Genomic DNA, 12181 nt, shown 5'->3' on the forward strand with positions numbered 1-12181 from the left:
GCTAACATTTATTATTATTATTATTATTATTATTATTATTATTAATAGTTTCCCCCATGAATTATATCTAAACTGTCTCACAGATATTTTTCTAGACTCCTTACCACTATATAAACCTTTTAACTGTAATTAATCTTGTGTGTATGATATGTAGGGATTCAGTTTTATGGCCCTACAGATGGACATTTGTGACAACACCAACTGTTGAATTATCCTTTTCCCTGTACTGACATATCTTGTAATATGTTACAGTCTCACATTTCCTGAACTATGGCTGGATGAACCATTTATCTATACCTGTACCAGTTCAACATGGCTTGAGTCATGCCCACTTCACATTGTGTCCTGGTACCAGGAAATCTCTTCATTGTCCTTCTTTTAATTATGTGCTTTATTATTTAATAGGACTCAGTAGTCAAGAATACTTGCTGTTCTTACAGAGGACTTTACTTATTTATGTTTCATTTTCTTCCATTTGAGATTTAAGATCATCTTATCCAGTTCCAAAATCAAATTCAAGAAGGTATACTAATTGGGATTGCATGAAATGTATAAATTGATTTGAGATTAGTTTTTTAATAATTAAATCTTAAATATATTTATTTTAGGTTTATGTGTTTTGCCTGCATGTATGTATGTGCACCATCAGTGTGCAATGCCTTTGAAGTCCAGAAGAAGGGTCTGAACTCATGGAACTGGAGTTAAAAATTGTTGTGAGCCAATATGGAGATTCTGGGAACTGAACTCAAGTCCTCTGCAAGAACAGCAAGTGTTCTTTACCCTGGGCCCTGCTAAGTTTCTTATCCAAGAATATAGTATGCATTTTAAATTACTCAACCTTGATTTTCTGATGCCTATAACATTCTAAACATATAATATCTAGAAATTACTATACTTTTCTTCAAATAGATTCTCATTTGTTAATTCTTTTAAATATAAATTTTGGCTGGAAAGATGGCTTAATGCTTAAGAGCAGTTACTGCTTTTCCAGATGACACAAGTTCAGTTCCCAGCATCCACATCATGTGATTCACAACTGCCCATAACTGCAGCTCCAAGGCATTTGGCTCTCTCTTCTGACCTATGTGTGTGGGTACCTGCATGTGTGTGTGTGTGCGCGCACGTGCTCGCATGCATACACCTATACATGCACACACACACAAATAAAATATACATTTTGGAAAATATAATTATATATAAAATAATTAAAATATACAAATATATATTTACAAATATATATATATATCTTGTAAACCACCATTGTGGAAAGCAGCCCCTGATAACATTGTACAAAGTTACTGTGATTTATATGATATATATATATCATGTACAGCCATCCCTGCCATTCTGGCCACAGAAGACTGAACTAAATATCATCATGTATTCTAAAGCAGCCACAGTAAGCTGGACATTAGAAAGATCTAATCCTTTGAGCAGTTTGGAATAAAGCTGTGTGCCCAAGAGAAATGTACAATATTGTGCACTAACACCAACATAATTCACTCCTCTTGCTGAGGATGAAGTCATATGCACACAGAAGTGGGTCAGTAAAGCACTAAGTGCTGAACAGTTACTCTACCTCTCATTCAACTCGCCCGCATGCCCATCTTGAGAATGCTGGCTAGTTTCATCTTCTTTGTCTATGTGGATGGGTATTGACAAAGCTCTGCTCACCAACCCTTATTTTCTAATGACTGGCATTTCCAATATATTTTCTATATAATCACAAAAAACACCAGAGATATTCAGTATTTTAAAGCATTCACATATTTTTTTTGTTTTGTTTTGTTCTAATATAGCCAACCTCTGACTAAGCCATAATTATTGTTCCTTTATTGCAGGGAATGTAATTGAGTTTTAGAGAAGTAGAACAACTCCTCCATGTCGGCGGATCTTAGGTAGAAGAGCCCGAGTATAAGATGGTCTAGCTGGCTCTCGTGCTAGTTCCCTGGTCCCACAGCAGTGGCTCTCAAAGCATGGTCCCCAGACCAGTAGCAGCGAAGCATCACCCAGGACGGCAAATACGTGGGCGGGCCACATCCTCCAGGTCAAACCTTGACTGGGACCTAGCCATCTATCCTTTAACAAGCCATCCTCACCAGGACCCTGATACCAGTTCGGGTTTGAGAACCACTGCTTTATGCCATGACCTCTATATAACATTTAAAAACAAAGCAAAACAGTTTTGTGGGTGGACAGAATGACTTCCTAAAGAAGGTGTGCTGGATGTTGAGCCTTAGGAGAGGAATCGGAGTAGGTTTTAAAAGGATATTGTACTGTGTGTGGTGGGCATGCCTGTCATTCCAGTTCTCAGAAAGCTGAGGGTTGAGAGATCGAGACCAGTCTAGGCTGTATAGCAAGACTGTCTCAAATGAACAACAACGGGGCAGGGGGAGGGGGGCAATTCTAGCATTTAGTTCTGTTTTCTCTATTGTACTATAACCTCTGAAAGAAACTGCTACTTGGTTCAGTACTTAAACAGCAGACAGACAGACAGACTGACTGGATTTTGTTCAGCAAATGAAATTTTGATGGATAACATATTATGCCAGGATTTAAGTGAGACTGAACTTGGTATTTCTGTATTTTCTGTGCACAGTTTTCTTTTCTTTAGTGAATCTCCAAATTCTTAAAATCCTCAGTTGAAAATACTCATGCCTTTTCTCACATGGCTCTCAGCAGAAGCACCATGTGCTCCTGCATCACCGAAAACAGTGTAGACAATTACACTTACTATCTTTCACAACAAATTTATTACTGCCTGAACAAACATAAGAGGGACTCCACATTTAGTCCTGTTAAACTAAGAAGTTTTAGGAAATGGAGGAAAAAAATGAACTCAGACGAACAAGGAAACTAATGCATTTTGTTTTGTAAGAGATATGCTTATCCATTAAAATCAGAAGTAGGCACAAATTTAGTAAGTGGAAGGAAGGCTCTGAGTAGTATTCTCATTCTAATTCACAAAATGCAGAAATACTGCAGTTACTAATTCCTTCTATTAGAGATAATCCCAGTGGTGCAGAGGCCATAATGGAAATGTAATATATTTGTTTTCCATGGCAGAAATGCCCTGCTGTGGCTCTGATGAACACTGCCTAGCTATATGCCAATGCATATACGATTATATAATTTTGAATGTATACAGTTCTCCCAGAAAAAGTCCTATACACTTAAAAATTATATCTAAATTGATTCCGGGAGATAAAAGACACTCAGGCAAAAGATCCCACTCCCCCAAAAGAAGAAAATAATTTGCATTTACCTGATGTGTAAGGACGTTTCAACCAAACAAGAAGCAGATAAGGCATATTGTAATATAAATGCACATCTACATATATATACACACATAAAGAGAAAGAGAGGATGTCACACATATGGAGGTCACAGGACAACTTGCAGAAGTCAGTTCTTTCTTACCACACTGTGTGTCCTGGGACCTGAATTCAGGCTTAGCAGCAAATGCCTTAGCCAACTGAGTCATCTCACTGGCCCTCACATCCAGCCTACCAGAACTACATGGTAAGAGCCTGTTGTCGAAGACACCACACTCTTTCATTACAAGATACAACACGACCTGGGACTGATTAGGAAATTCTCCTCGAGCTGACTAGAGTTCATAGCGCTAGAGGGTGCCATGTAGGCTGCTGGAAAAGAATTTGGTGGTCTTAACCAGCCACAGACCCTTCCTGCCACAGTGTGCACGTGGTACAACAGTGACAAGACTATTTATGGGGTAACCAACTGATCTCTTGATTGGCTTTGAGGTCTGCCCTGCAGGAGGAAATTCATGCCTGGTCCTGGAAACATGCTCAAAACACATTGCTAAAGAAGTCATCAGCCCAAGGTGAGAACCTATAGATATTATTTTAGTAAAAGGTCGTGTGGGTCAAATGGCCTTCTAAATGTTCTGTTTATGTCCATAGAGTTGGCTGCTCTCGACTTCAGTCAGGAGGCTTCTTACTGCAGTGAGGAGTGGTCAGTGCAGAGATTAGTAAGTATTCAAAGTGATGAGAATAAGCAAGTGTGAATGTCCAGCTGTAGATGAAACGTCTTCTCCCCTCCACAAGGCTCGGAGAAAACCGAGTGAGGGGAGCAGGAAGAGTGTAAGTATTAGAGAATGGGATGATGCTATGATGTGTCCTTCAGTGCAGGCATGGATGCTGTAAATATGACCTCACAGCAGCTGTGATGACCTGCACAAGACGACACCAGTTTAAAATCCCAGCATGAAGACAGCGGGCTCCCAAGTCCCCACCCCTGACTGAGAAGCTATTAACAGTTGATGGCTGCTAAGGGAGAGAGAGTCATTTTCCTTGGGGAGCTGCCCATGCTTCATTGGCATGTAGGTGTCCAAGAGCCTTGCAGCCACACGGGTCATACTGATCTGAGCAGGCTGTGCTGCAAACTGGTGCCGTGGTGACACGTGGGATAGAGCTGTGGCTGAGGCCATGGTCTGGGTCCATGGCCCTATTGCAGCCAGGGTCTAAGTTGATGTCCTTGGCTCCTGTTACCATCAAAGGCTATGGGGATGTCCGGGGTCTGGCCTGCCACCTGAAGCCATGTTGGTGTCCAAGAGGCATGCTGCAGCTGTGCCATACTGATCTGAGTGGCCTGCTCTGCCACCTGAGGCCAGGATGACCCCTGGGCCCGGACTGCTATCCAAGGCCATGTCTGGGTCCGTGGTCCCATCGAAGCTGGGGTCTATGTTAACGTTTATGGCCCATGTTGGACCAAAGGCAACACAGAAGCCCTGGATCTGGGCTGCTACCTGTGGCCTTGTTGCTTTCTAAGAGCTGAGCTGCCACCAGAGCCACACTGATCTGAGTAGCCTGTGCTGCCACCCAGGGCCATGATGTCATCCAGGCCCACACTGCTGCCAAGGGCCATGTCTGGGTCCATGGTCCTATGTCAGCCAGGGTTGATGTCTGTGGCTCCTGTTACTGTTGAATGCCATGTGGATGCCTGGGGTCTGGTCAGCCACCTGAAATCATGTTGGTGCCCCATGGGCCATGTTATAGCCAGGGCCATACAGATCTGAGTGGCCGGTGCTACTACCCGGTACCATGGTGATATCCGGGCCAGAGCTGCAGCTAAGGGCCAAGTCTGGGTCTGTGGCCCTGTGCTGATGTCCATGGTTCTTGTTATTATCAAAGGCCATGTGAATGCCTGAGTTCTAGACTGCCACCTGTGGTCATGTTGGTGTCCAAGGGCCACACTGCTGCTGGGGCAATGCTGATCTGAGTGGCCTGTGCTGCCACCTGGGGCAATGGTAACATCCAGGGCTGGGTTGCTGCTGAGGGCCATATCTGGGTCCGTGGTCCTGCTGTAGCTGGGGGTCTGTGTTGATGTCTGTGGCCAGGGGGATAGGAACCATGCATGATGAAATTGTATACTGAGCCGATCCCACCCTGCGCTGGACACTGCAGCAAGAGAACTGGTCCCAACCCTCACCATGGCATGGGACAGCTGGCCCTAATGACATTGGTGTAGAAAAGCTACCTCTGCCCCTTGCCTGAGGAAGGCAGCCCAGTGGCCCAGACTGACCAGCTCAGCTGCTACCCAGACCCGAAGCCAGGCCTTGGGTTGACCCACCCTAACATCTACCCCATGTCCTGCTGGAGTACAGAAGGGACTCGTCCTGTGGAATGACACCCTCAAGATCTCCATGACTGGGGCAGCTGTGGGATATCCAGGAGGAGTTTTGATGAAGGTCCAGTGATGTTGGTGGACCACAAACCAGAGGCCTTGAACCAGACCAATGATTCACTGCAATGAACATTTGCATGTAAGGCTGACTGGACAAAAGGGTATGCTATGTGACACACCACAGCTCCCAATGTCACTAAGATGGATGAATGAAGAAGTGTTAAAAGATGGAGGAGTGAGGTGTGTTTTTTTGTTGTTTTGATTAATTGGGGGGGCATACTGCAGGGGTGAAGGGAGGATATGGAGGGACTGGGAGGTGAGGAAGGTACACAATGTGAAATTTCCCAAGATTCAATAAAGAATTATATTTAAAAAAAAGATATACAAACAAAATGTAAGTATTAATACCTATATAAATCTTCCTAGTAATTTGTTCAAACTAAAAAATAAGTATTTTGGTGGGAGAAAAGATAAATATTATATATCCTATAAGAATTATAGATCTTAATAATTGGAAAAACAATGATGAAGTATTTGTTTGTTCAGTCATTTATATTCTTCATGTTGCTGCTCAGAGGTTTCAGTTGATTTGGATTCAGAGGACATATTTTAGGCAATAAAATATGCATCAATGTAGAGAATTAAAATCAAAGAGAAGATGATAAATTTATAAACAAAACAGAAATGCCTGAGTATTAGTTGTCACTTTCCAGCCTCCTTGTTCTTAGGGGTCTCCGTGACATCATCTAGCCAGTGAATTCAGGAGGAAGTGATGTAAAGTATATTCAAACTTGGCTGTCAGCATCTCATGCAAACTTTCATCTCTCTATTCTGCTCCTTCATGTTGGAGACTCCATATTCTAGATGGTAACAATCCAATCCACGAATAAAGAATTCTGTCTGGCCTGTTAAAAAAAAAAAAAAGGAATGACAGAAGAAATATCTAGATTTGCTTTGGTTTTTCTTTTTCTCCATTTCTTACATGCCCCAGAAAAAGACCTAGTATTAGGAATCATGCAAGCTCCTGAGACCTAAGTCAAGATGCTTTTCTCTAGCCACAGATGAAGAGTCCTTCAAAGGGTTGGGGAAGCCTGGGTCTTTCTCTTTTCACTTCTGACCATGCCACAAATACTCAGTGATGTGACTTTCTGTAAGGGACCTAAAATGTGAGTACAGCCTTCTAGCTAGAAAACTGAGAGAAATAGAAATCACAGCAGCCCGAAGAGAAGGCCCTTTACATCTGTGCACTTCTCTATGAGCCATCAGAGTTCTCAGGCTTCCTCCTGAGATGTATGTGCTCAAGACAGACCCAAGAGAGAATGGTGAAAGTTTTTGTGCTGAAGGACAGTATAGACCACACCCAGGTAGCAGCCTGATGCTCAGTGACTCACAGGGATGGATCCAGACAGCTATAAAGGTTCCAAAAGCTGGACCACTGGCATAGAGAGAGGCAGCCTCACCAGGTTAGCTGCCTGCTAAAATAACCACAGTGCTCACTAATTCTAGCATATTTTTCCAAGACTCAGAGACTCTTAACACAGTACTCAGAATATTCAGGTGCTGTACTAAAAGTTCTTCCTTTACAAAAATATCAAAATATGTTTGATACTTAAGAGACAGCGATCACCAAATGCCAACATTAAGAGACAGCTATCACCAAATGCCAACATTAAGAGATAGCTATCACCAAATGCCAACCTTAAGAGACAGCTATCACCAAATGCCAACCTTAAGAGACAGCTATCACCAAATGCCAACCTAAGAGACAGCTATCACCAAATGCCAACCAAAGAAACAGCTATCATCAAATGCCAACATTAAGAGACAGCTATCACCAAATGCCAACCTAAGAGACAGCTATCACCAAATGCCAACCTAAGAGACAGCTATCATCAAATGCCAACCTTAAGAGACAGCTATCACCAAATGCCAACCTTAAGATGCCTTAGCTGAATGATTAGACAGATACTTGAATACAGTTATTAAAGTCATTGCCAACAAATCTATTTGTGTACTGCAGATTCTGAGCTGCTATGATACACTGCCTGCCTCTGACTCAGGGGTCTCTAGAATCTAAGCAAACTTGTTACAAGCAAAATTCCTGACTTGACAGTTTAATAAATATCAAGAATTACAGAAGAAATAGTACTACAGCTCATAATAGACACTTTAAAAAACAATAAAGTAATGTTAATGACTCCATTCACTCAATAATGTATTACAATTCTGTCTTTCATACACTTAACCAAAGTAGTTTACCTCAGAAATGTAAGAATGCTATAAACATTGAAAGTCAATCAATATAACTCACCACCTCACTAAAATAGAGGAAAAAAACTATATACAGTGTTCTCAAAAAATAAAAAGGCATTTTACAAAATTTTTGGAAAAATAAAACCTCATTCATGAAAAATTCTTTAAGTTTTCCTTGAGGGCTATGTAAATAATTTTAGAATGTGGTCTGGGGCTAGAGAAATGGCTTAGTGGTTAAGAGCACTTACTGCTCTTGTGGAGGACCTGGGTTTGTTTCCCATCATCCATATGGTGGCTCCTAACCTTCTGACAACTGTAGGCACTGTACACATATGGTGCACAAACACATGAAATTAAAGAAATAAGTATTAAAATAAATAAGTAATGTGATCTCCTATAAAGCTACAACTATGCAAATTTTCTGATTATAAATAAACATACCTATAGACTAAAAACCATGAGATGACTAATTTATATTAGGAAAGCTCTGAACAAAAAGTTGAAACCAGGGAGTCTGCTTGGGAAGCTCACACTCTACAGACACAGGGAACACAGTCACTAGGGATCCAGAATCTGTTGCCTGGCAGGCTGAGATCCGTCCTGGGTCCAACTTCTACCCACTTGTTAACTCTGTAATCTTGGCAATATAGGAAGTACCTTTTTTGGTGCCAGCTTATTAATTTGCAAAATGGAAATACAACAGTACCCACTGCACAGGTCCTCTGGGAGGATAAGGGAGCAGCAGATCTTTAGCACTTAAGCAGTTCCTGAGGGGAGTGGACTCTGCATAGAGGGAACCAATGGGCAGCATCATTTGTGTGCTCTTTCACAGCTCCTCCCTGTCTCTCTCCTCTAATCACAGGGAGAATGAACTGAGCTCTGGTACAACAGGTGCTCATTCCACTCAGCCTTCCAAAACCACTGTGAAATAAGTACTGATAGCATTTTCATAAAAACTGAATTGACTTATTATACAGATCACCAATTAGGTAATTATTGTATCTTGTTTTTGTTTGTGAACTTCTCTGTCTTCTTGCATAACCTTTTCAACATCTAATCCCAAGTCACTACTTGTGGGAGCCCGGTCTCGGGTTCCTCGTGGCTTTACCCAACAGGTCCGCATAGAGGATGATTAGACCACGGGCCTAAGTGCAGGTGTCTGGGATGGTCTGCACTTGGCTGTGCTGGGGAGGAGGTCTTTTGCTCCACCCCTCGGCGTTTCTATAAAAACCCTGGGGCAGAGACAGTCAGGGCCTGTTGGAATAGGTTCCAGGCCCTCTCGAGGCTATCCTTTATTTTCTATCTGTTTATCTCTGTGATATTCTACGCAATAAATCCTTCTATCTAATATTTCCTGCTGCTCGCACTCAAGAAAACTCTGGGGAACTGTGGGGGTGGTTGGGTAAACGCCCCACAGAATGGCGCCATGAACAGGGACTAAAGAAAAAAGAAAAAGGGACTGAAGGAAAAAAAAGGGGGGACTAAAGACAAATGAACAGGGACTAAAGACAAAGTAATAGGGACTAAAGATAAAGGAAAATAATAGTTTTATTACAGAGTTTTTGGCGAAAGTGCTGAGTTCAGCCCTGCCAGTGGATAAGGCATGCCGGTGTTATGGAAAATATATATTTTTTATATATAGAGAGAGGCAGGGGTTTTATCCTCGAGAGAAAAGGAAAGCGGACTGGAAGGATGTCCGATGCTGCAGCGAAATTCTCTTGTGTCAAAATTTTCTATCTTCTATCCCTTTCTCAATTTCTATCTGAAAAATAAGTATAAGGCATAGGGTAGTAATATAGTGTAGGAAAAACTTAGAAGTGTAAGATTGTGTAGGAAAAAATAAGTAAGGCAACTAGACAGAAAAACTCTACAATTTTCTAACTTTGGGGGCTATAGACACAAACTGGGAAAAAATCTTTCTTTGGGCTTTACGGGTATTAAAAAACTCTTCTCTGAGCTTATGGGGAAGAAAAAGTTTCCTATGGAAGCTTTTGACCTGGGGACAGCTGAAATGCTAAGTCCAAGCGGCAGGAGAAAGTGATTTCTCCCTGAGGCAAAAATGGGGGTGTAAAAAGCCAAAGTTTAAAGTTGGGAAGTTTTGGGAAAAGTTGGTCTTTCTCCTGGGGGGGGGGAAAAATATCTTTCTCAAACTATAAAGCTTTTCTTGGAAAATTTGGGGGGAAAAAACCTCTCTAAAAAGCTTTAATCTTAAAAGCTCTCAAACTTAAAAACTAAAGCCTTTCAGAACTCTCTCTCAGAAGGACAAAAATTAGAATCACCTGAAGATATTAGTATGGGGACCACCTGTGATTAGCTCTAAGGGAAAACAAGAAACCTCTTAAGACAGCAAAACCTCCAAGTTCTCTTTCAAGCTTTAAAAATCCTCCCTGCAAGGCAGGAGGCAAGGACAAGTTCCTAAAAACCTCTTCTAAGCTCTGTCTCTTCAAACTAGTAAAAGACAGTGGGTCAGAGTACTCTGGGGAAAACGCTTGGGAGAGTGTGGGTGAAAAGTTACAGAGAGCCCAAAAGGGCAGGAAACTTTACCTGAGAAAAGAAAAAAATCCAAGCTTTTCAGTTATGCCCAGCTGAGGCAGCAAGGGTTTTGTTTGAGTGAGCGTTTCAAAAAGAAAAGGTGCTTCCTGGTTTGGGGCTCCGTTGGTTAAATGCCTTATTTTCCCTAATAGCTTTGCAAAGTTTTTACTGTAGTTGGATGACAAAAAGCTACCTATAAGAGCAAACAAGCCACTTTAAAATCCTTAAGAAAGCAAGAGAGAGCAGTTTATACACTGAACGTTGTCTTAGATATGAAGAAACTTATGTTGAAATTAAAAAAGTTCTTTGCCTTTTGAACAAACTGCCTGCAATGAGTGATTTCTTTGCAAATCTAATTAAGGAGACAAGGAAACAGGCATTCAAAAAGAAATGACTGCTTTATAGATGGGAAACAAACTTCAGAAAATCTAGCTGTCTTACAAAAGAGTTGCTTCACCTGAAAGTTCCTTATAAGAAATCAATGCTAAATATCACAGCTGCTAATACCATCAGGAGTTAAAGCTAATGAAGTGAAAATACTAAATACAGTTCGGAGCTGTGCCACTTTTGGCCTTACTAGCTCCTTTAGAAAAATACTTTATATCACCTAATAGCTGTGCAGTATTTGGCAAAGAGCTTTACAGCAGCTAAATATCGTAATTTCACCCTCAGTGTGAAGTTTTTCCGTAGAACAAACCAAAAGTACTGCTGTAATAGAAATGTTTGTCTGAATTGAAGCACTTAGGGGAACTATTATGAATTTGGGTGAAGGGACAGCCTCTAGTTAAAAACCGTCTACCGCTGACAGTGCATCTCTGCCAGTTCAGAACAGCTGAGAGAACTGGCAACTTTGGAGTGTGGCGTCATCCTGGGAAGGTTACAGTCCCCTACCAACAACTATCACAATTCTATAACAACAACACTCACTAAATCCCAGTGCTTTACAACAAAGCTGACTATAAACTCTAAACTTTAGAAATGATGTACGTACTTCCTGTCTAGTTAAGAGAATCTTTCTAATAGAGATAGTAATAATAATTAAGAGTAAGAAATAGAAAAAGATGAAAATAAGATATGTGAGTTTGTAAAAATTCTCTTGTTATATCTCTGTGTTAAGAAATCTTTAGATGTTTGCTAAGTTAAATATATGCTATAAGTTTGTAAAATAGATCTATAGAGTTCCTTTAAGAATATAAGCTTGTGCCTGGCGGTGGTGGCGCACGCCTTTAATCCCAGCACTCGGGAGGCAGAGCCAGGCGGATCTTTGTGAGTTCGAGGTCAGCCTGGGCTACCAAGTGAGTTCCAGGAAAGGCACGAAAGGCACAAAGCTACACAGAGAAACCCTGTCTCGAAAAACCAAAAAAAAAAAAAAAAAAGAATATAAGCTTGCAAGAAGTATCTAAGGTAGTCTTAAGACATGTAGTAATAAGCTTGTAAGAAGTAAAGATGTTAGTTGTAAATGTAAGTTTAAATAAGAATAAGATGGAATGAATAAGTAATAAGAAATATATTTGCTAAAGTAGTTCTATAGTTTCCTTAAGGAGTATAAGTAAGTAGATATTAATACGTTATATGCGTTTGTACAATGTAAATATTGAATGTGAGTCTAAATGCTTTGCAAGGCAAAAAATGTTAAGAGTGAATCTATTCTTAATGTATATGGTTGAAAGAACCTGAGACACAGAAGGTAGTGTCGCAGTAGACTGCAAAGTAGGCAGTCTGAATGTTTTAAAAAGCTCCAGAAGCC

General features: G+C 41.0%; 1 protein-coding gene across 8 annotated transcripts in view; it reads right to left on the reverse strand.

The window, feature by feature from the left end:
* The window catches only part of LOC128098898 (proline-rich proteoglycan 2-like), a 61960-nt gene that overhangs the window by 17700 nt on the left and 32079 nt on the right, over window positions 1–12181 (reverse strand). The window lies entirely within an intron of this gene.

Source organism: Peromyscus californicus, unplaced genomic scaffold (assembly GCF_007827085.1).
Source record: "Peromyscus californicus insignis strain IS unplaced genomic scaffold, ASM782708v3 Scaffold_6__1_contigs__length_162567912, whole genome shotgun sequence".
Taxonomy (NCBI): Eukaryota; Metazoa; Chordata; class Mammalia; order Rodentia; family Cricetidae; genus Peromyscus; species Peromyscus californicus.